Source organism: Cucumis melo, chromosome 5 (assembly GCF_025177605.1).
Source record: "Cucumis melo cultivar AY chromosome 5, USDA_Cmelo_AY_1.0, whole genome shotgun sequence".
NCBI classification, from domain to species: Eukaryota; Viridiplantae; Streptophyta; class Magnoliopsida; order Cucurbitales; family Cucurbitaceae; genus Cucumis; species Cucumis melo.
The window spans coordinates 14728380-14756061 of record NC_066861.1 but is presented as its reverse complement, the minus strand read 5'-3'; positions in this window follow the sequence as shown (position 1 = coordinate 14756061).

The following is a 27682-nucleotide window of genomic DNA, read 5'->3' as shown; positions in this document are numbered from 1 at the left end:
AGCTCATCAAGTTTTAAAGTTGTTATATCTTTGGCTTCTTCTATGGTAGTGACCTTCTTGTCAAACTTTCTGGATAAAGAGCATAACACTTTGCGAACAATTTTAGACTCAGATATCTTTTCATCAAGCAGTAGAGAATCATTTACAAACTCCAGAACCCTCTCATTATATTCAGAGACTGACTCATCTTTCAGTCATTTTCAAGGCTTCAAATTTTGAAGTTATCAACTGCAGTCTGGATATCTTCACTTTAGAAGTTCCTTCATATGCAACTTCCAATATTTTCCAAGCTTCTTTAGCAGTAGTGCAGAAGTTAATAAGTTTGAACACGCTTAAATCCACACCGTTGAAGATTGCATTTATAACTCTAGCATTTCCAACTGAAGCTTGTTCTTCAGCATCTGTCCAGTCAACTTTTAGTTTTGGCACTGATACTCCATCCACAGTAACCATTGGAGGTTCATAACCAGCAACAAGGGCTCTCCATGCTTTTCCATCTAAAGTTTTAATGAAGAATATCATACGGGGCTTCCAGTATGAGTAATTTTTTTCATCCAGTACAGGAGGATGAGAAGCTGATGGTCCCTCTTTGATTATCTCTATGATCTAGTAACCCGCTCTGATACCGATCGAAAAAACAATGAGATAATTAAAACTTCAGTTAATACTAAAGCTAATAACTTTTATAATAACTAGAGGGATAACATAAGTGAATAGCACAAGAAACTTTGTTAACCCAGTTCGGTAAATATTGCCTACATCTGGGGAGCTGCGCATAGCCCTGATGAGTCATCTTTATTAATATTCACTTGAGTCAATATACATCAATACAACATATGGTACTCTGTTCAATTATATGACTTAATAACATGTGTTTTGACATCAGACTCCAGGCTCCCCCTAAATTACTTTTCTTCACGATGTCTGGCTTCAGGCTCCCCCCGAACACATGAGTGAATATCTTTGACAACCTCTTTAAATCCTTCTAAAGATCTCAGTGATCACTCAAATCACTGTCTCATCTGTTACTCATCAATTATTGCAACTTAGATCAACATGTCGATCTCATAGACATAAGATCATAATACCTTTAGAATTCAGTAGCTTCTGCAGACGACCTCTGACGTGAACAAACTTCTTCAACTTGTGTTTCTCAGTTTTTCGTCACACCCACAACCGTTCGGTAACAACCTATTTATACATATATATTATATGTATAAATCTTCTTTTCTTTTGAAGATAAATAACAAGATTCCTAAAATAATGAAAAATCTTTTATCCTTTGAATATCTCATCCTTTAATTAATTCATTAATAAAAATATATAATTAAAAATATTCCTAAAAATCTTTTAGACAAAATCTTCATTAGAGTTCATGTATGCGACTTTCAAAGAAGTGCTCTTGGAGAACGTGGTGATGAAGGAGCAAATCGCCAACCTTAACTCTAAAGTACAAGGCGTAGAAGCCACGGTCTCCCAACTCAACTCAATGGTTTCACAATTCTCCTTTGCCTTGAACAACTTAACCAGCTTTATGATTGCTTATTCAAATCAGTCGCGTCACATTATGGAGCACCATGACAAACAGTTTGTGGCACAAATGGAATACACGTATTTAATGTTTGTACAACGTGTACTACACTGTGTACCACAACTTGTCACGCGCTAGAATTGATCGTGACAATTACCCCTATTCAACTAATAGATCTCACTCCTAGGGAACCTGATCTTCAACTAAAGAATTAAATTTAAGAATTTATGTATTTTTGCCTTAGTTATTTTAAGTTTTTTTATATTTAAGATATTCGCTTGATTAATCAAATATCTCTCAAGTTTATTTCTCTTTCATTCTTTTCATGCAATTTACTTTTTTTTTTTTTTTTGCACATGCTTCATTTATGAATTCTTTGGCTACTTTCTCTTTTTCCTCGCAAAGATAACTTTCATGATGAAACTTATGCTATTTTTAATTTAACTTATACCTAGCAATGACACTTTCCTTGGTAAAAATGAACTTAGTAAATATTTTTTGAAGTCTTTAGGCGAGCAAGCTTTACCTCAAACCTCTTTTGTAAATTTTTCCAAGTTCATCTTATCATTCACTTTTTCGCAATGAGGACCTTATGAGACTCTAAATCTGGGGGTGTGCGAGGTCCGAGTCAAAGAAGCTTTCAAAAAATCAAGGAACCATTCCTTTTCAAGCCTTAATTTCAATAATAAAATAAAATAAAACTAACTCATTCATTTATTCTAAAATTCAATTGAAATAAGAACTCCTATATTGTCGCCTCTCACCAAAAGTAATAAGAAGCAAAGCTTCATCAAAATCTGAGAGTAAATAAACAAGTGGCTATAAGAGTTATAGTTGAGGAAAGGAACAAACTCATAGAGTACTTATGATTTCCCACTCAACGCCCAACGTAAATAAATTGAAAAACAGTGTGGGATAACAAAATAAAGTTTTAGTTAATTCTAAAGTATTTAACTGTTGTAATAGCTAGAGGGACAACAGAAGAAAATAACATAGAGAACTTTGGTAACCCAGTTCGACAAATATCACTTACATTTAGGAAGCTGCACAGAACTCAGATGAGTAATATTATTTAGATTCACAATAGTCAATATACATTCATACAACAAGTGGTTTCTGCTCAAATATATGACTATCTTAAAATGCTTAATAACTTAAGTATTCAGGCTCCCCCTTAACATATGAGTGAATCTACTCGATGATGTCTTCATGCTTCCTTTGAGTTTAAGGTCACCTTTTGATCACTACTTCATCTTTCACATTACTCATCATTAAGTTCATCATAGATCAACATGTTGACACCATAGATAATAAGTTGCACTACCTTATTTTTGCTTGTAGCTTCGGCGATAATAAACTCAACTAATCTTCTGCAATTGCTTTCTACGTCATTAGCCGTACCAAACCCCACAAGTTCCTTAGTAAATAAATATATTTCTTCAAGAATAATCTCAAAAAGATATTGATACAAGATTCCTAAAATAAATTTTATCTTTTTGGAATTAAATAACTCATTAATAAAAGATTGTAACGACCCAACTTTCTGGACTAAGCTGAGGTCACTACCAAACTCCAAAACTCGACCATTCCACATAAAGTTTAAAACGGACCAGTTACGATTCATTAAAACATTAAAAATCTTACAAAAGACAGTTTCGGGCCCTATTTCAAATAATCTAAAGTCACAAAATAAAATATCAAGTCACCAGTTCAAAATCACAAGTCAAAACATTCTGACAAAATACATAGCAGAAGCGATAAGAAAACCAGACGCGTCCATATGGCCTTCACGCAACCTTCCTGCCTCTCGTCGGTCTGCCCCTCGCTGTACCCCTACCTGAGAAGTTAAAGAAGAGAAAGGGTGAGTATAAACATACCCAGTAAGGGACCCACTACTGGGCCCGTTAGGGGACAACAGTTAACTTCCTATTCGGGGGTACCCTACATAACAGTCTAGTGCTCCCGAAGGATGCACATATCAGTCTAGTGCTCCCGAAGGATGCACATATCAGTCTAGTGCTCTCGAAGGATGCACATATCAGTCTAGTGCTCCCGAAGGATGCACATATCAGTCTAGTGCTCCCGAAGGATGCACATATCAGTCTAGTGCTCCCGAAGGATGCACATATCAGTCTAGTGCTCCCGAAGGGCGCACATATTCGTAAGGCACACTACCCCATAGATGAAGCTAACCGTTACCCCTCAGTCCAAACTAAACTGTCTACATCAGTCACATCTCAACGGCATTCATATCACAGTCCCGCCATGGGCTTTGTCAGTCAGATAGTATAGGTTTAAACATCTACACCCTCAGTTGCTATATGCATTACCAATTCGCACACCAATAGGGAAAACCCTAGGTCCAATCGACTAACCAACCAAAACCGGACTCACTGTCCATCCCCGTCCAAATTCCATGAACCACATCCAGGCCAGTGTTTTACTACATACTAAACCGTAACTCCAAGGTCCATTAACATAAAATCTCAATCCACAACTCACAGTCACAGAATATTTACATCAGACAAATATAATAACAGTACTTGACAGTCAACACGCATACAGATATTCAGTACAGTCACTAACGTGTAATCCCCTGTGGACTACTACGTTTTCAGTCTGGATTCGGGGTCCAGTAGTAGGAAAACCCTTACCTGATACTCGGTTATGCCCCTCGATCGAATCCACGCTCAACGGATCAACCTGAACGATAACACAAGGGTTTTAGTTGATGACTCTAGTAGAAGTCGCTTTAAAAGGTCCGAAACGACACCCGTTGACTTACCCAAGGAAAGGAGGACTACCTCCAAACAAGCCTGCCGCGGGACCCAAGAACTTAAGCGTCAATTCCTTACTACCTTCAAGGGAGAAAAGTAGGGCCATATCTTAATCCAACATTCAAACTCGAATCGGACGAGGTAACATTAGGGAATTCATCAAAACAATCCTTACCGAAAACTCACCGTGAACCAAAGTGGAGGAAGGAAGGCTTAGGTGGCTCGGCTCGGCTCGGCTTGGACTCGGCTCGGCTCGGCTCGGCTCGGCTCGGCTTACTCGGCTTGGTTCTCGGCTCGGCTCGGCTCGGCTCGGCTTGGCTCTCGGCTCGGCTCGGCTCGGTTCGGCTCGCGGCTCGGCTCACTCGGCTCGCGGCTCGGCTCACTCGGCTCGCGGCTCGGCTCACTCGGCTCGCGGCTTGGCTCGGCTCGGCTCGGCTCGGCTCGGCTTGGTTCTCGGCTCGGCTCGGCTCGGTTCGGCTCGCGGCTCGGCTCACTCGGCTCGCGGCTCGGCTCACTCGGCTCGCGGCTCGGCTCGCTCGGCTCGCTCGGCTCGGCTCACGCGGCGCGCTCGGCTCGGCTGGAAGCGGTTTCGGGTCGGGTCAGCTTGGAACCGGGTCGGGTCTTTGCAGCGCGGAACGGGCAACCACACGCGACGGATTTCGGCGTTCGACGACCGGGATGGAACGCAGCTTGTCCGACGACTGGCCCTACTTCCACGCGGCGGAGGGCGACGGCGGATACGGTCTGACGGAGGATGCACGGCGGCGTTTGGTTGTTTGAACCCAAGAGGAGATCCGAAATGGATGGTCGCGGCGGCTGCTCATTTTTCGGAGACGGAGACGACGACGGAGGAAGAGATGAAGGTGGACACGGACGGAAGGAGAAAAGAATGAGGAGGAAGAGATGAGCTGTGTGCGAACGGGCGGCGGTGGTCGGGCGAAGGATGGAGGAAGGAGAGAAAATGGATCGGCGGCGCGCGGTGGAGAGGAAGAAACGGAAGAGAAGAAGAAAATTTGGGGGGGGGGGGCGGCGCGAATTAGGGTTTTTTTTAAAAAAATTTATTATATATATATATATATATAATTCTTAATAATTATATAATATTAATAATTTAAATTAAATAATAATATATATATTAAATATAAATAATAATAATAATAATAAAGTAATAATAATAATATATTAATAATATTAATATTAAATAAATAAAAATTTATTATATTTCTATAATATTAATTAATAATAATAATTATAATAATATTTCTATATATTTTTAGAAATAATAATATTTCTATAATAGTAATTAATAATAATAATTATAATATTAATATTATAACCAATAAAATAAATATTAATAATAATAATATAATTAATATTATATTATTATTATATCAACTTGTACTTTACGTAAAACGAGGAAAATTTTACCTTAAATTTTCGGAGCGTTACAAAGATAATGTCATAAAATCTTTTTGACAAAATCCCAACATAAATAACTTAGTTAATAAAAATTGTTGCAAGAAAAAGAAAGGAACTAAGAAGTTTTGGAAACAACAACCATTTCGCAAAAAGGGGGAAATAAGAGTTTCTGAAAATGAACAAGGATATTTTAAGACTTACGCTTGCTGCATTTAGAATCTAGAAATATTTTCAAATTTAGAGTAGGCGAAGAAAAAGAAGAAATGCTAGAGTGTGAGAGAGATTAGAAAAGCATTCTGAAAGGTTTAGCAATGTGCATAAAAGAAATCATATTTAGAATCCTGAGATGATGCTCGAGGACAAGCATTATTTTAAATTTGAGGGTGTGATAACTTGTAGAAATACAGATTATTATAGCTTTTTTATGTAAAATAATGAGGTCTAATCGCATGAGAATAGAAGAAAACAAAAGAAAAAGTAAGCAATTTGATTAATCTGCGAATAACATGACACAAAAGAATCTCATCCCTGTTTTATTGTGTTTTAGTGCTCTAATCGCAGGATTTTAGACAAAAGAAGTGGAGCTCGAAGACAAACATAGTAAGCTAGGCGATATAAAGAACTAGCAGATAAATTTGATTGGCACGAATGTTAGAGAAAGGATAAAAGGACGTCTGCGTAGCACCGATGCAACTTTCCAGAGGTATTAATGACACATAGAATGTCCTGTCAACATCAAGTCTCGCCTATAAATAGAGCCTCTCACTTCAAAGCAAGGTATGCACAATTGGCCGGAAAGCAAGTCTATACATCGTTCGTCTTCTCCCTTCCCTTGAGTTTTAAGTGAGAGCTTAAAATAAAAGAGAGAGAGTTTATCCCCTTCATCTTTCCCCTCATCAATAGGCAAAAATCAGAGCCAAAGAGTATAACGAGTCATAGTCTGTGGTGGAACACCTTCTCTTGTATTCCAGTTTATATTTTTCTTGTATTGTTTTATAAAAATGTACGTCATGGCCGAGAGGACTAAAGTTATTTTTGTGGAAGCAATGCATTCCTTCTTTCAGTCTCCCATATATCTTTTACTTTCCATGTTTAATCTGTTTAGTTAACTTACGAGCAATGAAATGTGTTTTCAATAACTAGATAATCAAAATGTATGTGTTATGAGTTTTTGTTGAATTAAACGCGGATATCAAAGCATTGTACATCCGAGAGAAGAACAATGATGTAGATTGTAATCACAAGACAATTGAGAAAACACATTTAACTAAGCGAGTGGCGAGAAGATTGTAGCGATACAATCTTATCACCAAATTCATCCTTTGCATACATTACCGAGAGGCCAATGTGTGTGGCGATAGCACCAAGAGGTTGTCCCCCTTAATTAAGGATAAGTTACTAATAATACATTCAATATGATTAGATATAAATCATAGCTTAACTTTCTGCATTTGGATCCTAGAGGCAAGTAAGTATGGCAAAGGCGCTGAGAGGTTGCTCGCCCTAATTCGAAGTTAATATATGCTTTGTATCGGCTTGAAATATTAAAACACAAATCAATCCGATTAGATAATTAAATTGTTCCTTCATCGCCATGCCTAGAGTAAGTTCAATTTCCATTTTCACCATCTTACCAAGTCCACCTTGCACTGCCAAGCACCTTAGTGTAAATAGTTAAAGTAAAAACATATTATGCATAATTTTTACTGTATAGTTATACCACATGACTTAGTGAGGCAATAAGATAATTAAAAGCTTAAATTCCCTGTGTTCGACCCTGGACTTACCAGAAAATCTCTCTTTGCTTACACTTTGGCGATAGACAGGAAAGCTTGCACGACATGCATACCTTTAAAAAGCTAGCAACACATGAATAGGAATGCACATTTTAATGCATAACCTCATTCAATCGCCTAAAAGTCATTCACTTATAGCCTAACATGACAAATCCACGGAAGAAACTTATGCATATATTATATAGCAAGCAGGTTTCTTCTTTTTATAGGCTTTTTTGGTGACGCTTTTCTATGTAGAATCATGACTTCTACCGGCAGCGAGAACAGTCCAGTCGCAGGATGCCACGTGTTTCTGCCAAATCCTTATGATTCAGATTGGACAGCAAGGTCAAATCAATCACCTACCTACTAATAGAGGGTTGCGCTGTCATTTATATGTGAAATAGGCTCAATGCTTGATCCTTCGTTGCATTGTTTTTCTTCAAGTTTCTTTATCGCATAGCTTTCTCACCATATGTGAGTTACCCTTAATAAACTCCTTGCACTAGTTGTTCTTTCGTTTGAACCTCAACGCATAAAGCAAAACATGTTCGGGGTTTCACAAATCAATTGCCAATAACATATGTCAATTAGATGGAAAACAAAAAGGTATGGTAGAAATAGTAATATAAACTATAAAGTATAAACTACTCAAAGACTCCAGCCAAAATTTTAAAATGTAAACACAAGCTACAAACAAAGAAAATTAACTCAAAATGGTAATTTGATGAAAACCCAATCTGTTAGAATTGAAACAAGTAGATTCCAGCCGAAAAATCTAAGCAAAACCCGTAGATATCAAATGGAAAGCATGCTTGATTTGAGATTTTCGAAATTGAATTCAAAATACCAATTGTAAAATAGAGCAATTCAAAATCGAAAAAAAAACGAATGGAAAAAGGAAAGAAGAAAGTTAGATCGCTCATGGGATACTCAGATTGATTTTCATGAAATTCCTCATGATTTTAGGATTTTGTTGCAGAAACGAAGGAAGAAGAACAAGGTAAACATGCACGTAATTTGGGTTCTCTTTGGAGGGTAATTTTGGAATTAAAGAAGATTCATTAACGCTGTTTTATCCCTTTATTTTAGCAGTTGAATAACTTTTGATTATTATTACCATATTTATAATTAACAAAATGGGTGACATGGATCTTATTTGTAACGACCCAACTCCTTATTTTGAATCGAAGTCATTGCTAAATATAGAACAAGTGGTTTAAGCCATAAAATTTATTAAAAACGCGTAACGTTTAAGAAATTTTATTTATGAAAATTTAAACAAGGTAGTTATGCAAAAAGGTGTAATGCGTTTTAAAGTCCTACTCGGGCCCTATCTACATAAAAAGATGATAAGTAATGAAAAGTACTCAAACTCAAATACGAAAGTCTAAAATAAGGATAAGCGGAAGCAGTAGCCCCTATGGCCCTCCACGGTCACTTCGGGTCGCTCGCCAGCTTGCCCTTGCCCTTGCCTCGTCCTCTACCTGAAAACATAAAATGAAGAGAGTGAGTATAAAATACTCAGTAAGGGACCCACTACTAGTCCCACTAGGTGCCTGTTAACTTCCTGTCAGAGTCCTGTAACTGGTACCCAATTTCTGGCACGTTCCCGAACACGTGCAACATGCGCTCCCGTAGGAACGTAACTCTGGTCTTCGGTGCCCCGGGGGACACCTAGGACAGTCGGGATGCGAGGACCCCGTCGAGTCACTCGAGTCATATCTATATCCATGCTAGACTGGTGTCCCGTCGGACCACACAGTCCTCAATAGGTGGTGATCCCGAAGGACACCCATGCAGGTACGACTCTAACAGATTAAGCTAACAGGTACCCTAATTGCAGTATACATACACATGGCATCAGCATATAACATATCACATAAATCGTCTCTACACTCTCCGTCTCGACATTCGTCGTATAGCCATAACAGCTCTCGCCACACATAACAGGCTATAGTATAACCATATCGTCAGTTGCATCATACTAACATTTATTTCAGGCATCGTACTGTCTAATTCTTAACATGAAAAATTGGAGCATACATAGTCTCATACTTCTAAACATGAAGCTACTAGTAGAATCTCTTACCTGGAGATTTACTTGTCGAGTCCTAACCGCGAGGCAGTACGCTTTCCAAGCGACGAGGTCCTAACTGTTTAATATGCCAAAATTCGTAATTAGGTCGCCAACGACTAACGTTTCAAGACTCATTTGAACTAACTTACCCTAGAAAGAGGTTGCAGTGCTCGAGCCCCTACTGAAGAAATCCCGCGCTGCAGCAATTACTTGGTCCAAAACGTCCCTTAAGGAAAATAACTTAATTTAGTCCCAAATTAATTTAATTAACGTCCGAAGCATGGAGTCTTACTGGGAAATGCAACAATAATTAATTAAATTACCAAAATTTAGGTGGATGGAGCCAAATTAGTCTTGGCGGCTCGGCTGGAAGAGGACAGGGACCGGCTCGGCTTGGCGCAGGCGCAGCTCGGCTCGGCACAGGGATTTACGCGTGCGGCTCGGCTTGCAACAGGAGGGAGACGCGGCTCGGCTACGCAGAAGCGCGTGGCGCGGCTTCACACGCGGACGCGGCTCACACGCGGATTCGGCTTCGGGTTCGGGCGCGCGGATGTGGAGCGGCTCCGGGTTCGGGTTCGACGGCTGGAGGCGCGCGAGGCTTAGCTGTTGGATTTCCGTTGGCGCGACGGCTGGCTGACGAACATTCCGGCTGCGCAGCATCGGATCTAAGTGGCGCGGCGTGGCTGGACGTGTGAGCGACGGCGTTGCGGACACGGCTGGCTGGCGAATCGGCTGCGGCTCCTCAGCGCTGGATCGGAGCGACGCGACGCGGCTCGGCTGTCCTCCTCAGATCGAAGCGGCGCGGCGAGTTTCGGTTTCGACTGGCTCGGTGAGTTCCGGCTTCGGCTTGCAGACACGGCGCGGCTGGGAGGGTGGTTCGGCTCTACTGCGGCCTGCTCCGACGCTTGTGTTTGAAGCTGGCGGCGGCGTGCGGCGGGCGGCGGCGGCGCGGAGAGTGGCGGCGGCTAGGGTTTTTCTTCTTTGGGGAGATGAGGAGTCTCACGTCTCCCAATGCCTCCTTTTTAAAAGAATTTAAAATAGTAAAAGAAATCAATAAACCCTCTTTTCTCTCTCTTCAATTACCCTCTTTTCTCTCTCTTCAATTAAGCCACCCTTGACCCTTTCCAAGGCAAATGATTAATTTGCTAATCCATTAATTAGATTATTTCACCCCTAACTTCAATAAAAAAATCAACTTTAGTTTAATAAGGGCTTCCCCCAATTATTTCCAACAAAATAAAAATAATAAAATAAAAAGAAATTCTTATTATCCTAAACAAATAAGGGTTCCCAACCTTAATTACTCGAGAAAATCAAAATGGTAAGGTTCTTCCAATAAATTTAAAATTCCCATAACCACACTTAATATTTATGACAATAGGCAAAACAAAAAAGAAATATCAAATTGTTGGGCGTTACAATCTTCCCTCCTAAAAAAACTTTCGTCCTCGAAAGTTCTAATCCTCGAACAGCTCGGGGTACTGGGCTCTCATGTCCTCTTCTTTCTCCCACGTGGCCTCTTCCACTCCATGGTTCTGCCAAAGGATTTTGACCAGTGGAATTTCTCGACTGCGAAGCTTCTTGACCTCCCTTGCAAAGACCTCGACAGGCTGCTCCTCGTAGCTCAAGTTCTCGCTAAACTGTAGTGGCTCGAAGTCCACCACATGTGTTGGGTCTGCGACATATTTCCTTAGCATGGAGATATGAAATACGTCGTGCACTGCAGCAAAAGATGGGGGTAGCGCCAAGCGATAAGCCACGGGGCCAATCCGCTCCAGTATCTCGAACGGCCCTACGAAGCGTGGACTCAGCTTCCCCTTCTTCACGAACCTCAGAACACCCTTCATGGGTGCAACCTTCAGAAAGACCGTATCTCCCACTTCAAACTCGAGGTCCTTACGTCGTACATCAGCATAACTCTTCTGTCTGCTCTGTGCTGTCAGCATACGAGCTCGGATCTTCTGTATGGCTGCATTGGTAGTCTGCACTAACTCGGGGCCTAGCATCCTCTGCTCTCCAACCTTGCCCCAGCAGACAGGGGATCTACAGCACTTGCCATACAGAGCCTCGAACGGTGCCATACCGATAGTAGCCTGGTAGCTGTTGTTATAGGCAAACTCCATCAGGTGCAGATGGGAGTCCCAACTTCCTGAAAACTCTAGCACGCAGGCCCGCAGCATATCTTCCAAAATCTGGTTCAATCTCTCTGTCTGACCATCAGTCTATGGGTGGAATGCCGTGCTGAAGTCCAGCCTCGTACCTAATGCAAGTTGAAGTCCTTTCCAGAACTACGATGTGAAACGAGCGTCTCTGTCTGAAATGATGGATACGGGTACTCCATGTAGTCTCACAATCTCTGTCATATATAACTGCCCCCACTTACTGGCAGTGTAAGTGGATTTCCCTGGCACGAAATGGGCCGACTTCGTGAGTCTGTCGACCACAACCCAGATCACCGTGTAGCCCTTTAGGGTCTTGGGCAGTCCCGTAATAAAATCCATCGACACACTCTCCCACTTCCACCCTGGCACACTCAAGGGTTGCAACAACCCTGCTGGATGCTGCCTAGGTGCCTTCACCTGCTGGCACACCAAACACCTACTGACAAAGTCTGCCACTTCCCTCTTCATGCCCCTCCACCAATAGACACTCCTTAAGTCCTGGTACATCTTCGTACTCCCAGGGTGCATGGTAAACGGAGAACTGTGAGCCTCAGTCAAAAGCTCCGTCTTAACTGCGGTGTCTTCCGGCACACACAGGCGTCCCTCAAACATAAGGCCATCGTCAGCGGATATGGAGAAGTCTTCGCCTTGCCCTGTCTCCACCATATGACGCTTCTCGGCCAAGTAAGGATCATTCCACTGAGCAGCGATGATCTTTTGCCTCAAGGTTGGCTGAACTGACAACTGAGCCAACTGTGCGGTAACCTCACCCACTGAGACTGCAATCTCGGCTCTCTCAAAATCCCTGAGTAAGGGGGTCTGCTTGGTGATTAGCGTTGCTGAATGTGCAACCTTCCTACTCCGCGCGTCAGCCACTACATTTTCTTTACCTGGGTGGTATAGGATCTCGCAGTCGTAGTCTTTCACCAACTCGAGCCACCTCCTCTGCCTCATGTTCAACTCCTTCTGAGTGAAGAAGTACTTCAGGCTCTTATGGTCGGTGTAAATCTGAATCTTCTCACCGTACAGATAGTGCCTCCATATCTTCAGTGCAAAGACTACAGCTGCCAACTCCAAGTCGTGGGTAGGGTAGTTCTGCTCATGAATCTTCAACTGGCGGGAGGCATAAGCAACTACCTTACCTTGCTGCATCAGGACACAGCACAGTCCATTCTTGGAGGCATCACTATAGATCACAAAGTTTCCCGAACCATCGGGCACTGTCAGGACTGGTGCAGTCACTAGCTTCTGTTTAAGCTCCTGAAAGCTACGCTCGCATGCTGGGCTCCATACAAAAGGGGTTCCCTTCCTGGTCAACTGGGTCAACGGGCTGGCTATACGTGAGAAGTCTTCCACGAACCTCCTGTAGTAACCTGCCAAGCCCAGAAAACTTCGAATTTCACTAACCGTGGACGGTCGAGGCCAATTGGTCACCGCTTCAATCTTTGCGGGATCCACTGAAACTCCCTCACTGGAAACCACGTGGCCAAGAAACGTCACCTTCCTTAACCAGAATTCACACTTGGAGAACTTGGCATACAGCTTGTTGGCTCGAAGAGTCTCCAAAACCTGGTGCAAGTGCTCCTCGTGCTCAGCCTCAGTTTTTGAGTAAATCAGGATGTCGTCAATGAAGACTATGACGAACGAGTCTAGAAAGTCCTTAAACACCCTGTTCATCAAATCCATGAACACTGCAGGAGCGTTAGTCAAGCCGAAAGACATCACCACGAACTCGTAATGTCCGTACCTCGAACGAAAGGCCGTCTTGGGAATGTCACCGTCCCTAATCCTCAACTGGTGATAGCCTGATCGCAGGTCGATCTTGGAAAAGACAGTGGCTCCCTGCAACTGATCGAACAGGTCATCAATCCTGGGCAAGGGGTAGCGGTTTTTGACCGTCACCTTGTTCAGCTCTCGGTAATCAATACAAAGGCGCATCGACCCATCCTTCTTCTTCACGAACAATACTGGGGCTCCCCAAGGCGACACACTGGGCCGGATGAAGCCTTTGTCCAGCAACTCCTGTAACTGGACCTTCAACTCCTTTAGCTCGGCTGGGGCCATTCTGTAAGGGGCCCTCGAGATAGGGGCAGTGCCCGGCTCTAACTCGATGGCGAAGTCTACCTCTCTGGGAGGCGGAAGTCCTGGGAGTTTGTCTGGGAAAACGTCGGGGTACTCCCTCACCACTGGTTCGGAAGATAGGGAAACTTCTGGCTCTCTAATATCCACTACGCTTGCCAAGATGCCCCAAGTACCCTGGCTGAGTAGTTTACTAGCCTTCATGGCTGAGATGACCTTGGGTATACATACCATGCCTGCCCCCCTGAATTTGAAACTAGCCCCGGAGGGAGGGTTAAAGACAACTTCCTTGCCACAACAGTCTATATTTGCATGGTTGGCTGACAGCCAATCCATGCCTAGTATCACATCAAAATCCTGCATGTCTAACACTAGCAAGGTCACGTCTAACATACGATTCGCTATCTCTACCCGACATGCCTTTATTTGTTCTTTGGACAACAGAACCTCCCCAGATGGAGTAGAAACCGACAAAACACTACCCAAGGGTTCTACCTCCAAACCCACATGCTGAACGAAAACAGAGGATATAAACGAGTGGGATGACCCAGAGTCAAATAGCACAAAAGCATAATGCCCCAAAATTGGGAGCGTACCTGTCACCACTGTACCAGCTCGCTCGGCCTCCTGCCGGGTAGTGGCGAAAACTCTCCCCTGCTGGGAAGCAGAAGGCTGGGGCGGTGTCGTCTCAAAGGGTTTCCGAGGACACACATCAGCAGTGTGCCCCGGCTGTCTACATCTGAAGCAGACTCCACTTCCAGCCAAGCAACGACCTCCGTGGACTCTCCCACAGGTAGTACAAGCGGGTAGCTCTCTCAGAGTCCTCCCGGCTGCTGCAAGCTCCCGTCGGTGTCTCTGAAAGACACCTCCTGACCTCAGTGTTCGCTGCGGTACTACGTCAGGCTGCGTCTCCACCTTTCTCTTCTGCCCCAAGGCTGACCCTCTGCCGGCAGCCTTAGACGAATCGGCTCTCTCAGGTAGGCTCAAATCCAGTGCTATACGTAGTGCATCAGCATGCGTGGCTGGGCGGAGAGCTCTGACAATGCCCTGAAGGTCTAGCCTGAGTCCTCTAACGAATTTCTCCGTCCTGGCAGCCTCATCCCTTACCACATCGGGAGCAAAGCGGGACAGCATATCGAACTCGGCGTCGTACTGCTCCACCGTCATGTCGCCTTGCTCCAAAATTAGGAACTCTTGCAGCTTGGCGTGCTTCACATTGGCAGAGAAGAACTTAGCATAGAAGTTCTCCTTGAACTGCTCCCAAGTTATCTTGCTGACATCGCCCCCCGGCATTCTCTCAGCGGTCTCCCACCAGGCGGTGCACCTGTCCTCCAAGAAGAAGACTGCACACTGCACCTTCTGGTCTTCTGGGCACTTCATGTACCGGAAAATAGTCTCTATGGACGTTAACCACATTTGGGCCTTTGTGGGGTTGTCCATGGATCCGTCAAAGGTCTTAGGATTATACTTCCTAAAGTCCCGTAAGTGTTTCGCCTCGGCCGACAGTTGAACTGGTACTGGTGGAGCTTCCTCAGGGGCTAGAGGAGCGACGGCCTGGGCCTGAACAGGGGCGGCCTGGTTCTGCTGGGCGGCAAGGAAAGGCGCCAAAGCAGCTTGCAGCATGTCCTGATAACGTTGCTCCATCGCGGCGAGATCCGCCTGGGTGACCGGTGCGTTTGGGTCGACTGCCGGTGCAGCAGGTGGCGCCTCCGGCTGGCAACGAACGGCTCTTCTGCCTCCCCTACCACCTCCTCGGCGTGCACCTCTACGTGGCGGCATTCTCCCTAAAATTCACCAACAAACTTTTCACCACAAGAACTTAACACCCTATCTCTAGGTCTAGACTATTCAGGCAAAATCGTAATCTTAACATTAGCAAGGCTTTAGACATACCTGGCGAGTGCCGAAGGACCGTATAGCCATAGGGTGAAGTAAAACCAAAACAAAAATGACTTACATCGTAGGTCAGTCTACAGAACCTAAAACACTGTGCTCTGATACCAACTGTAACGACCCAACTCCTTATACTGAATCGAAGTCATTACTAAATATAGAACAAGTGGTTTAAGCCATAAAATTTATTAAAAACGCGTAACGTTTAAGAAATTTTATTTATGAAAATTTAAACAAGGTAGTTATGCAAAAAGGTGTAATGCGTTCTAAAGTCCTACTCGGGCCCTATCTACATAAAAAGATGATAAGTAATGAAAAGTACTCAAACTCAAATACGAAAGTCTAAAATAAGGATAAGCGGAAGCAGTAGCCCCTATGGCCCTCCACGGTCACTTCGGGTCGCTCGCCAGCTTGCCCTTGCCCTTGCCTCGTCCTCTACCTGAAAACATAAAATGAAGAGAGTGAGTATAAAATACTCAGTAAGGGATCCACTACTAATCCCACTAGATGCCTGTTAACTTCCTGTCAGAGTCCTGTAACTGGTACCCAATTTCTGGCACGTTCCCGAACACGTGCAACATGCGCTCCCGTAGGAACGTAACTCTGGTCTTCGGTGCCCTAGGGGACACCTAGGACAGTCGGGATGCGAGGACCCCGTCGAGTCACTCGAGTCATATCTATATCCATGCTAGACTGGTGTCCCGTCGGACCACACAGTCCTCAATAGGTGGTGATCCCGAAGGACACCCATGCAGGTACGACTCTAACAGATTAAGCTAACAGGTACCCTAATTGCAGTATACATACACATGGCATCAGCATATAACATATCACATAAATCGTCTCTACACTCTCCGTCTCGACATTCGTCGTATAGCCATAACAGCTCTCGCCACACATAACAGGCTATAGTATAACCATATCGTCAGTTGCATCATACTAACATTTATTTCAGGCATCGTACTGTCTAATTCTTAACATGAAAAATTGGAGCATACATAGTCTCATACTTCTAAACATGAAGCTACTAGTAGAATCTCTTACCTGGAGATTTACTTGTCGAGTCCTAACCGCGAGGCAGTACGCTTTCCAAGCGACGAAATCCTAACTGTTTAATATGCCAAAATTCGTAATTAGGTTGCCAACGACTAACGGTTCAAGACTCATTTGAACTAACTTACCCTAGAAAGAGGTTGCAGTGCTCGAGCCCGTACTGAAGAAATCCCGCGCTGCAACAATTACTTGGTCCAAAACGTCCCTTAAGGAAAATAACTTAATTTAGTCCCAAATTAATTTAATTAACGTCCGAAGCATGGAGTCTTACTGGGAAATGCAACAATCATTAATTAAATTACCAAAATTTAGGTGGATGGAGCCAAATTAGTCTTGGCGGCTCGGCTGGAAGAGGACAAGGACCGGCTCGGCTTGGCGCAGGTGCGGCTCGGCTCGGCACAGGGATTTACGCGTGCGGCTCGGCTTGCAACAGGAGGGAGACGCGGCTCGGCTACGCAGAAGCGCGCGGCGCGGCTTCACACGCGGACGCGGCTCACACGCGGATTCGGCTTCGGGTTTGGGCGCGCGGATGTGGAGCGGCTCCGGGTTCGGGTTCGACGGCTGGAGGCGCGCGAGGCTTAGCTGTTGGATTTCCGTCGGCGCGACGGCTGGCTGACGAACGTTCCGGCTGCGCGGCGTCGGATCTAAGCGGCGCGGCGTGGCTGGGCGTGTGAGCGACGACGTTGCGGACACGGCTGGCTGGCGAATCGGCTGCGGCTCCTCAGCGCTGGATCGGAGCGACGCGACGTGGCTCGGCTGTCCTCCTCAGATCGAAGCAGCGCGGCGAGTTCCGGTTTCGGCTGGCTCGGTGAGTTCCGACTTCGGCTTGCAGACACGGCGCGGCTGGGAAGGTGGTTCGGCTCTACTGCGGCCGGCTCCGACGCTTGTGTTTGAAGCTGGCGGCGGCGTGCGGCGGGCGGCGGCGGCGCGGAGAGTGGCGGCGGCTAGGGTTTTGCTTCTTTGGGGAGATGAGGAGTCTCACGTCTCCCAATGCCTCCTTTTTAAAAGAATTTAAAATAGTAAAAGAAATCAATAAACCCTCTTTTCTCTCTCTTCAATTACCCTCTTTTCTCTATCTTCAATTAAGCCACCCTTGACCCTTTCCAAGGCAAATGATTAATTTGCTAATCCATTAATTAGATTATTTCACCCCTAACTTCAATAAAAAAATCAACTTTAGTTTAATAAGGGCTTCCCCCAATTATTTCCAACAAAATAAAAATAATAAAATAAAAAGAAATTCTTATTATCCTAAACAAATAAGGGTTCCCAACCTTAATTACTCGAGAAAATCAAAATGGTAAGGTTCTTCCAATAAATTTAAAATTCCCATAACCACACTTAATATTTATGACAATGGGCAAAACAAAAAAGAAATATCAAATTGTTGGGCGTTACATTATTTTACTAATTTTTTTTCCTATTCGGTACGATTCCTCATTTTTTAATCTCATTAAAAAAATAATACACGATAAATTTTCATGAATGTAACAAAACACCAAACTATTTACGACCGTGTAATAAAGTCCATAAAATTAGTCATTTTTTAAATATTCTAAGTTTGCTCTTCCGTCTTTTTTCTCCTCATCGCTGCGATTTCTTTCATCCTCTTCCTCCTCGCTGCGATTTCTTTCGTAGTATTTCTTCTTTTCCTCTTTTTTTTTCGCTACGATTTTTTTCCATTGTCTTTCTTCTTTTCCTCTTCTTTTTTCCTCTGTTATTTCCTTCCATCATATTTCTTCTTTTCTTTTTTACGTCATTTAAATTTGGGTAACCAAATCTAAACTATCGTGTACAAAAAATAGTAGAATCAAAAAGATCGTGTATAAAGAGTCTTAAAAAAATCATTTAGATTGGAGCAGCCAAATGTAAACAATTGTGTAAAAATATAAACCATATCGTATAGATAAATCTAAACGATCGGGTACCAAAATAATTAAAAAAATCGTTTATCCAAATATAAACGATCGTGTACTAAAGAATCTTGAAAAAATAAATGATCATGTAGACAAATCTAAACAATTGTGTAAAAAAGTAATCTAAACGATTGTATAAAAAAAAGTAAACGATCGCGTACAAAAAAGAATTTTAAAAATCGTTTAGCCAAATCTAAACGATCGTGTACCAAAAGAAAAACGATTTGCCTACCTAAATCTAAACAATCAAATCTAAACGATCATGTAACCAATTTTAAATGTATCCAAATTAAATGATCGTGTAACCAAATTAAACGATCGAATTAAAAAAATAATTACCAAATTAAATAACCAAATATAGACGATCATATACCAAACAATAGCCAAATCTAAACGATCGTATACCAAATATATTACGCGCGTGTTGTTGACGAGACATTTTTTGTATTTTACACAGTAGGCCTATGGACTTTTTTCATTTTCGGAATTGTTCTATACAGTGTAAATATTTTACCGCTTTGTTCTATTTGTAAAAAGATCCTAATAGAAAGATAAGCTAAAAATAATTTTATCTTAAAGTAAACTTTTAATAATATTAGGCAATCATGCATTCTTCTCTAATATCATAATTAGAAAATAATATGAAGATAATTTAAAATTTTAAACTATTTAAAATCTAAACTAAAATTATCTTTACCTAAGCAGCAATCTTACTTAAATCTTTATTTAATTATCTAATATAACCATTATTTTTAATTAAAGAACAATCTCTAAATGCATCATAAAATATAAAACTTGTATTTAAAACATGCAAATCTCTAAAATGTTAAATATAAGATGTATATTTAGAAAAAAAAAGTAGAGAGAATCTCTATGAATTATCCCAATTATTTAAATATAACACGTATATTTAAAAAAAAATCTCAACTTGCATTTAATTAAATATAACAACACAAACCACCGTAGACCTATATTTAAACTATGCATTGTACAACAAGTTGTGTCCAGGGATATAATCAGTATAAACAAGTTGACTCTTCATAAGTTGGTCATAATTACAACTAGATCAAATATTCATTTTACTTGTATAATTACCTGTTTTCTTTAAATACCATTGATTTCTCTAGTGAACAATTTGTTTATGGTCTAACCATAACCTAAGTCCCATTCGGACCAGTGAAAAATGTGTGCTCCCTTACTCAAGACTTGACATCAACACTTAAAGGAAACTACTCATTTACTTACCCTTATACAGAATAAATGAATACCATATTGTGAATTATATTCCAACACCCTATTTAATTAATCAAGTTTCCAAAATGGTAGGCTTATTAAGTTGGCAATTCAGGCTACTCTCACCCATGCAAATAAAAGGATTGACCTCACATACAGAAGTTCATAAATCACTAAAAGTTTAAGATTGAGTCGCACATGATCATGCTATAAAATATTAATCTTTTGAATTAACGAATTTACAAAAAATGGATGAGATATTTCATAGTTCAATCTCATATAAACTCTTTGTATATGATACCCTCACTAACATGTCGAACATGAACAATTTGGATTCCATTTGTAATTATTACAAAGTGGATTGTATGCACAATGTTACCGTAACAAGACACGTCCAATCTTATCCATATACTATAGACTTTTAGGTTATCTCTTGAACATGATTCACTTTGTATGTCAACTACGTACAATTCAAAACTACATATATTAATTTAGGATTTTCTTTTTGTTTAATTTATGGATAAATTTAATAAATTATGAGACTTTAGAGCGTAAATTTCAACACAATCATGTCATTGAGATGTGGTTAAAATTAAGAATTTCTTCTTCCCTACTGTGTCTAATGAAATCTTAAAAAATCCTAGAAAGGGCTTTGAAAAACTGATTAAAATGGATGTGGCACTTGGATAGTAAAAGCATGTACATGATTAAAAGTGGATATTGTATGGATTTTCAACTAAGCACTTTTGATGCTCCATCAAGCACAAAAGGTTGGGTCGATTGGTAGAAAAAAGTTTGCCACTCTAAAATCCCTATCAAGATCAAACACTTTATTTGGCGAACTTTCCACAATTACATTCCGTCGGGTTTGAACTTATTTTAATGTCACATGATCTTAGATACGAGGTGCCTTTTATGCAGAAATTCATATAAATTCATGGACCATGCTCTCTGTGGTTGTCTGAGAGCTCATAGGATTTGACGATGTTTATTCTCTTCTTGGTGAAACTGCTAGCTGGACAGTTTCTTTAACAAAGGTTGGGGTGACAAATTCTTATCTTATATGAACAAGATTTTGGATTAGCTTGTGTCGGTGCTTGGGCTATGCGGGGTGATAGAAATGAATCTTTCCATATGGAAGATATCCCCTCAATGACTTTTAGGTCTGGCAGAATTTTGTAATATTAAGACTGTTTCATTAGGATTCATGCTGACCAGTATGACATACTTCAGACAAAACAGCTTCTTAGTCTCTTTCATGATCTCAACTCAAGTAGGTTTTTGGGTAGAAATCTGCAAATTGCAAAATATCACCATCTTTTCGATCGAGATTCTTAATGTGGCGTAGTTGATCTTTTAGAGATCCTCTCTCTCATGGAGGAAATTAGAGCTCTCTCAACTTTTTCTATCTATTTCTTTCCGTTTTGTCCACAAAGAGTGACATATGATAGCTCATTGTTCGGCTCGTCGTTGGGTTTTTGGATACCCAATTTTCTTGGGATTTTCTCGTTCCCTGTCTGCCTAATTAATTTTTTCCATCATGATGTTTCCGACTTCCTCAATCTACTGGGGTGTGATAGCTCATGTTTCATTTTGGAATATTATTATCTTAAGAAAGTATAATATGTATAAATTTAAAAATAAATAGCAAAATGAAAAGATAAATATTCTTAACTCGTATCACATTTGACAAAGATATAAAAGTAATGTAAAAGGCTAAAAAAACATTTAGATATATATTTCGAGTTTTATTATATATATATATTCATCGAGTTATCATGTTATTTTAGACAAATGTGAATGTAGAAATCTAAATCCACAAACCTTCCATCCGATCCTCAACATATATTGATGACGGTCGACTAAAGGAAAGCATATATCGTACATTGGTCGGAAGTATTACCACCCAAAATATTATGACAGTCTGTGATTTTAACATATGTTTTACATTTGTTTGGGTTGGATGGGAAGGTGCTGCTCATTATGCTCGAATTTTTGTGGAGACATTAAAAAGACCGCATTTAGGGTTTCTACATCCACCCAAAGGTTAGTATGTACAAATAAATACATTAATGTTTATTGTATTTTGTAAGTATTTATTTTTGCTATTAAGTGTTTATTTTATTATTTCTGAAAAATATTATCTTGTAGATTCCTGTTATCCACAAATGAAAGGATATTTAGGTCCTTATAGAGGTGAACAATATCACTTGCTGATTTTCGACATGGAAGCCAACCAAGAGGCATGAATGAGGTATTTAATCAAAGACATTCTTCATTAAGATGAACAATTGAAAGAACACTTGGTGTTTGGAAGAATAGATGGAGAATTGTTCGGCAAATGCATAGTTTTCAATTTGACAAACAGGTAAAAATTATTGTTGCTTCAATGGTTCTTCATAACTTTATAAGAGTTCATTCAAAAACAAATTTTGAGTTCAAGTTTTATGACGACGATGAGATGCTACTACCTTCAAATGATGAAATAAATTACGAGGACGTCAATGAAAAGCATAGACGTGCAGTTCGTGAAATGGAGATGAATGAAGAATGTGATCGAATTGCACAATTTCACATGTCTAGTTGATATTATATTATTTAAGAAAATTTATTATAATTATTTTTTGTTGTTGGAGATCAATTATAATTTTTCTGATTACGAATTTAAATATCAAGATACTTCTGCTTCTAAAATAAAATTGTCTAAAAAAAATTTAATATGAAAAAATTAATGCTTGGTTTTAATTTTACTAATTTCAAAATCTTAAAACAATCAGTTTCGAGATATCGTGAAATTAATTTCAAAATATATTTCTTTCTAAAAAAACAAATTAGGTCATAGTGTTTAGAAGTTCTTTATGGTAATTTGACTTAAATATAAACATTTTTTGTATATGACCAACCAAACAAATTTCATACATAAACACTCATAAAAAGCTCTAACCAAACATGTAAGTGTTTAATTTTAAACTTGTTTTCAACGAAGTATTTAAAAGGAAATATATTTTTGACAAATATTTTTTCTAATATAGATAATCCAAATGCACCATAAGCTTTTTTGCATCTAGTATACATGTTGTCTCTTTACTTTTTGTTGGGTCTTCTTAATTTATCTAATATTATATGAGGTGATTTTTGAAAACTTGCTCTTTATAGATAACTATTCTTTTAAGGTAGCATATATATTAAACAATAACAAGAACACTCCATAGCCTGAAGTCGATGCACTAATACCAACAACAAACAAAACATAAAACGTCCAAGGGAACAACTTCCTACACAAAAGACCGATAAGAACATGAAAAAAAGAAAACAAACAACCCACAAGCTTAGATAACAAAGAAGAAACAAAACACACTAGATAAAATGTAACACCCCGAAATTTAAGGTAATTATTATTATTATTATCTTAAGTTGAATTTTGGAATTTTAGGTGTTATTTAAATTTTTCTTGAAATACTTGGTTTGGGGGAGTAGAAATTTTAGATATTTTGGAGAAATATCTAATTGGTTAATTAAGGTGGGTTGATTTAATTATGTTTAGGTGTATTATTGGATTTAAGGATTTAATAATTGTATTATGAAAATAATATAATTATTTATGAAAAGATATTTGGAGGAGATAAAGGTGATTGGTTTGGTTGAGGAGAGAGAATATTCGATATTATTTGGGAAAAGATAAAAAGAAGATAAAAAGGAGATTTGGTGGGTTTTAAATGAAGAGAGAGAAGATTTGGTCGTTTTGGAATTTAATAAGGAATAGGAAAAAGGAAAAATAATAATAAATTTATTGTTATTTTTTTGGGTTAAATAGGTTATTGGGAAGTGGGAAAACCATCATCTTCAAAAAAAAAAAAAAAAAAGGAAACAAACCCTAATTTCTTTTTCTCAACCATCGCCGTCGCCCGACCCGACCCAAAGCGTCGCACCATCTCCATTAGCCACCGCAGATCGCCTTAGCATTCGTGCATCGTCGTTGAAGCCAAACCGGTCGTCGTTTGCAATTCGTCAGCCATCGCAAGTCGTCTGCCGTTCGTGCGTCACGGTTGAAGCCAACGCACCAGCCGCCTCCGTTGCGTTGTTCGCTAGGTATCTGTCGCTTTTCGTCACACTCCGTCAGCCATCGTTCAAAGCCAGCACACGTCAGCCGCGCGTCGAGCCGTGCACACATCCTTGCCGAGCTACGCCAGCCACCCACGAGCCCCAATCGAGCCGCGCCTGCCTCCCAGTCGAGCCGTCAAGCTTTTTGTGAGCAACAAGCCTTTTTTTGGGTCATTTCCACCTATTTTGGTAAGTTTTGACTGGGTTTTGGTATGCCCAACTAAGTTTAAGTTTTTGGACCTAAATAATTTAATTTTGGTTTAAATTAAATTATTATTTATCCTAAAGGACCAGTTGGACCAATTGGGGTTTGGCCTGTGGAACTTTTTCTAGTTAAAGGAAACTGTTACAACCTTGATATTTGGTAAGCTGATTCAACTGAGGTTTTTGGACCTTTATTTCCTTGGGGGTCAAGTTATTAATTGGTGTTTCTAACTATTTAGGACTTCGTTGCTTGGAAAGCGTGTTTTGTTGTTAAATTCGATCGAGCAAATCTCTAGGTAAGAGATTCTACTACTAGACCCTCGAGTTTAATTTAAAGAGACTGCATGTATGAATGGTTATGTATTGATGATGACTAGTTACAGAACTTGAAGTTACAGATAGAAATTGATATTGTAACTTTGACTGCGGGATGACTATGTGTTAGAGTTGATAATGCATTGATGTTATTACCTACGTTTTAATGATACAATATTGTGATTGAGGATGATATGACATGATATGATAGGATATGTATGGTATGACATGTTATGGCATGATATGTTATGATGTGATTTGATGATGTGTTATGTGCATGCTATGGATAGGGTGTATGTTAGCTTTACCTATTAGAGTCGTACCCACATGAGTGTCCTTCGGAATCACCACTCTTTTTGACGATTGTGTAGTCCGACGGGATCGCTCACACTTATGACTGCGTAGTCCGACGAGACTACCAGTCTGACATTGATATTGACATAGACATGATTTGAGTGATTCGACGAGATCACTCACAGTCCGATCATCTTAGGTGTTTCCTTAGGTTCACCAAAGACCAACTTGTTCCTACAGGATCACAAATTGCACGTGTTCGAGAACGTGTCAGTTCAGAGGACCACTCTTCATGACTCTAATAGTGGGTCCCTTACTGAGTATTTTTATACTCACTCTTTCCATTTCTATTTTTCAGGCAGAGGCAGAGGTAAGAGCAAAGGCAAGTTGGCGAATGACCAGAAGTGACCGTGACGAGCCATAGAGATACGTTTGCTTCCGCTTACGTCATGTGTCAGATTTCAGAGTTGATATTTCCTTTCATTTTATTCTATTTTATTTATTTCTTTGTTTTTCTTTCCCTTTAAAACTAGTAGGGCCCAAGATAGGATTTGTTATAATTTATTTCCGTACATTCTATTTATGATTATAACGAAAATTCGCATTTTTATAATTTTATTTTCTATTTACTTTAAATAAATTTTAATTCTTTTCTTTTAAAGTAAAGTCCTCAACTTAGTATAAGAGGTTGAGTCTTTACATAAAACCTCGGAGTACTCGAACTACTTTTTTCCTTTAAAAAAACTACCACGTTTAGTCATAAAGAAAAAAAATTATTATTTTCGAAATGCATTGACGTTAAAACATTTAAGAGATAGATCATTATCAAAGCAATTGACTAAAAAACACTTCTAAAAAAGAATATTCTTAGCAAAATCACTTTTTAATGTTCTGCAACTAAAGAGAAATATTATCGAACTATTGTTCTAACAAAAACAATAAAACAGCCTCAGTAAACAGCTGAAAGATTGATCCATTAGAAAGTATAAGATATATGCTCTATCCACCTCACTTAATGGACATTAATTATCTCAAATATCTTTTATCAATATACATGAAATATCAAACAACATAATTATCAATTGTTCTCGATATAAATTAAATAGGATTGATATGAGGGTCTTTTAAAAAATATAAAAAAGCGGCAAAGTATTTACGCTATAGGAAACAATTTCGACAGTGGAAAAAACCCATAGACCCACTATGTAAAATATTAAAAATGCCCCATCAACTACGCTGTCAACAACGCGCACGTAATATATTTGCGATCGTTTAGATTTGGCTATTGTTTGGTACACGATCATTTAGATATGGTTACAATTTATTTTTCAATTATATCGTTTAATTTTGTTACACAATCATTTAATTTAGTTACGTTTAAATTTGGTTACACGATTGTTTAGATTTGGATTTGTCTATTGTTTGGTATACAATCGTCTAGATATGACTACAATTTATTTCTTTAATTCTATCGATTGTTTAATTTGGTTACGTTTAAATTTGATTACACGATCGTTTAGATTTAGGAACTCAAATCTAAACAATTTTTTTTCAAAACTTGATACATGATCGTTTAGATTTGGCTAAACGATTTTTAAAAATTGTTTTGCTATACGATTGTTTATTTTTTTTATACGATCGTTTAGATTTGTCTGCACAATCGTTTAGATTTGGCTAAACAATTTTTTAAAATTATCTTGTTACACGATCGTTTAGATTTGTCTACACGATCGTTTAGATTTGGCTAAATGATTTTTTTAATTCTCTTCGTTTAGATTTGTCTACCGATGGTTTATTTTTTTACACCATTGTTTACATTTAGCTACTCCAATCTAAATGATTTTTTCAAGATTTTTTATATACGATTTTTTAGATTTTCTATTTTTTGTACACGGTAGTTTAGATTTGGTTATCCAAATTCAAACGACGTAAAAAATGAATAGAAAAAGAAGAAAGACGATCGAAAGAAATCACAGCGAAAAAAAAAAAGAATAGGAAAAGAAGAAAGACGATCGAAAGAAATCACAGCAAAAAAAAAAAAAAAGACGATGGAAAGATTAAACGACGTAAAAAAGAATAAAAAAAGAGAAAAGACATCGAAAGAAATCGCAAAATCAGAAAAGAAGAATGACGATGGAAAAAAATCGAGGAAAAGAAGAAAGGATGGAAATATTTAACGACATAAAAAAAGAATTGAAAAATAAGAAAGATTTTATGGGAAAAAAATTGCAAAAAATAAAAAATAAAAAGAAAAGAAGAAATACGATAAAAGAAATAGCAAGAGGAAGAAGATGAAAGAAATCACATGAGGAAGAAGAGGATTTCATTGTGAGGAAAAGAAAAAGATGGAAGGGCAAATCTAGAATATTTAAAAAAATGGCTACCTTTATGCTTACATATGCTAAATAGTTTGGTATTTTGTTACATGTATATAAGTTTTCCATTGATATTTGTATCGGATATTTTACCTTTTATTTGATTCATGAAGTAAAAATAATTTTAAAAATTTAAAAGTAGAAAATAGAAACAAATTTTTATTTTTTACTGTGTACGAGAACATCTTTTGGTTTCAACCTAAAGTCTGAATTTTAAATTGTGTACGACAACATCTTTTGGTTTCAACCTAAAGTCTAAAATTTAAATTTAAAATTTCATACTTATGGTTAGATGTGAATTTGAGAATTCAATCGTATATCTCATGTTCATAATTTCTAAAAACAAATTTTAAAAAGAAAGAAAACATCAATTTATTGTTTATGAAATTAACTTCTTCAAAAGTTGTTTTTTTAGAATTATTTTTAAAAATAACTATGTCGAACATGTTTTAATTGTTTTTCTTGTATTATTTCT